This window comes from Lathyrus oleraceus, chromosome 4, assembly GCF_024323335.1.
Source record: "Lathyrus oleraceus cultivar Zhongwan6 chromosome 4, CAAS_Psat_ZW6_1.0, whole genome shotgun sequence".
NCBI lineage: Eukaryota > Viridiplantae > Streptophyta > Magnoliopsida > Fabales > Fabaceae > Lathyrus > Lathyrus oleraceus.
In genome coordinates this window covers 64,543,730-64,546,596 of record NC_066582.1, presented here as the reverse complement: position 1 = coordinate 64,546,596, position 2,867 = coordinate 64,543,730, and the positions used below count along the sequence as shown (strand labels likewise).

General features: G+C 35.9%; 1 long non-coding RNA gene across 1 annotated transcript; it reads right to left on the bottom strand.

The window, feature by feature from the left end:
* Window positions 1–946: 946 nt before the first annotated feature.
* On the bottom strand, window positions 947–1,529 carry LOC127135167 (uncharacterized). Its single transcript, XR_007808456.1, has 3 exons — window positions 1,401–1,529; window positions 1,236–1,309; window positions 947–1,128 (listed from the first exon to the last, which is right to left on the bottom strand). It is a non-coding gene; the product is annotated as an uncharacterized LOC127135167 (long non-coding RNA).
* Between the last annotated feature and the right edge of the window lie 1,338 nt (window positions 1,530–2,867).

The window sequence follows — 2,867 nt, the reverse complement described above, 5'->3', positions numbered from 1 at the left end:
CTCTCTTTAAAAAATGATGTTTGTGTGGTTATTTATCCACCTTGACTCCTTGGATGTGTTCTTTCTTATCTCTATTCTCTCTTATTTTATATTTATGTTCTTTCATTGAGGACAATGTGTGTCTTAAGTGTAGGGGAGGGAATCATTTACTTGTGTGTTTCATTATTTTTCATTTACTTACTTGTTTTATTTTAGTTTTAAAATGGCATGTTTTTTCTGTGGTTTTCGGGTTCACTACGCCAAATAAGGGAAAAGAGGGCGCTTATTTTGGCCTATAACAGCGCTTTTAAGCGCCCTCTAATCTGGCGCTGGCATAGGTAAAGACAGCGCTTTGTTCTCCTGGAGAAAGCGCTGTCTAAAGTGGCCACATTATAGTGCGCTTTAAGAAAAAAGCGCCCTCTGGAGTGGTCCATAAAGGGACACCTTAGAGGGCGCTTTCTGGAAAAAGCGCCCTCTAAAGTTGTCAGTGTAAAGTGTTTAGAGGGCGCTTTCTGGAAGAAGCGCCCTCTAAAGTTGTCATTGTAAAGTGTTTAGAGGGCGCTTTCAGGAAAAAACGCCCTCTAAAGTTGTCAATGTAAAGTGTTTAGAGGGCGCTTTCAGGAAAAAGCGCCCTCTAAAGTTGTCAATGTAAAGTGTTTAGAGGGCGCTTTCTGGACAAAGCGCCCTCTAAAGTGTTAGTTATTTTAAAAAAATTTGTTTGAAAAACAGTGGATATATATTTAATTGGTAACCTGTTCGCATGCTGCAAAAGTGTAAAATTCATATTGATTTCATCCTTTAATCCAATGTTATACACCATTAATCCATTGACATATACAACATGAATCCATTTATATACAACATTAATCCTCCATATATACAACATTAATATATGATTCTTTGATCAACAATATACAACAACATATTCTCAAAGTACTACAATTAAGAGAATAAAACATAGCAACCAACACCCAGTGACCACTGTATCCAAAAGCTGTCTAGTAGTTCTAACCAATACTAAACAAAAACGCCCATCCACCCATGGTGGCAAACATGTTCTGTATATCCAAAAGCTGTCTAGTAGTTCTATCGCACATCCATACAAAATAAGGCTCAACCAAAACAACAAATGGCAGCATAAGTAGTCCCCTGCAAAAAGAACACGTCCAAATGCAAATAACACAGAACTGTCAAAAGGCGATTGAGCAACAAATAGTAAACAATGGCATAAAGTTAAATGACATAGCTAATATTACCTGAATTCCTGCATGGCTGTTAAGGTAAAAATCAAATTCCCTAGGGTGACAAACGCTGGTGTCTACCACGGTTCCTTTGACAATTTAGAACAACAAAATCAGCAAAACGTGATAAATTCAAATGATAATATATACCAGCTGCGTTGAGAAATATATTGAAAAAACCTGGCATAATATTTCCACTTCTATCGGTCTCTTTGGGGTTGACAGGAAAGAGACGGGTGTGATGTCTCTTTTGGACCACTACAAAAGTAACTTTAGGTAGATACCCATCCTCTATTGAGACACAAGCCTGATGAAAAAAAATTAAAAATTAAACGCAGAGAATTTAGTGGTGTATTTTATGAACGACAAAGTAACAAGAAATCAACTTTGAGAAGTCCTAAATTCTGCCTACAATACAGGGCTGCAAAGTTGATGCAACAAAAAACATATAACAATATATGGTAAGTACCTGTATCTCCGACCATATTTTTTCTTTGCCAACCTTCAAGTCCGGACTTCTCCAATTATCACATGTAATCGGAATATGTTGTCGAACAAGGAAACCAATGTAACTTGCCAACATTGAACCCTTATCTTTTGAAGATAGAATTGATATATGTTTAGATGGACATGTTCCATTGTCGTAGAGGGATACTTTCAAATATCCAGCATCATCATCTACGCGAATGAGGCTTGACGACAATAGAGCATCTCCATCTAAACAAATATCCAGCATCATCATTTTACCTGTAAAAAAGAAAACAATTAAAATCAGATGACAAATGTAAAAACAATTAAAATCATAAAAGTCATTTTACCTGTAATAAAGAAAACAATTAAAATCATTTGACCTGTACCTTTTTCACTAAGTTCTCTTTCTTTTCTTGGTTGGAATATGTTCTACATGTCTCTTAACAACACGGACGGTTGGATTGATCCAAATACCCTCATTATGATCATTTCTAATATATGAATCATTTGATATAATATTCTCATCTTGATCATTTCTGGTAAACGATTCAATCTCAACATCAATATCACCTTGATCTCCAGTGTTTTCATCAATTACTTTGTTGGAAAAAAGAACTATAGACCATTTCGTACTTTTCGGATCATTGACATAGAACACTTGTCTAGCTTGAGAGGCTAGAATAAAAGACTCATCTTTGTATCCCACCCTATTAAGATCCACTTGCAAAAATCCTGACTTATCCATTCGAATGCCGTTATTATTTTCAACCCACTTGCAACCAAATATAGGAATCTGAAACTTCTCATAATCAAACACCCAAATGCGCTCGATAACACCAAAATACGACAGATTTGCAAATTTGGGGTTTAAGTCCTTCACACTTGATATGTGCATTGCTTCAGCTACCACGGTGACACCACTATTCTGCATAGTACTTTTATCATCTTGTTCTTTGGTATAAAATGTGTATCCATTAATCGCGTATGCGCTATAAGAAAAAACATGGAAACTTGGACCATATGCTAAGCATCTCAACCTTTCTGTTATTGAAGCGGGATCTGAATAATACTTTGAATAAATATGATCCTTAAACCAAGGTATAAAACATCGATTGTGCTCTCGTACTATCCAATTTTCATTTCTATTGGGATTTAAACCTCGGAGAACATCCTTGT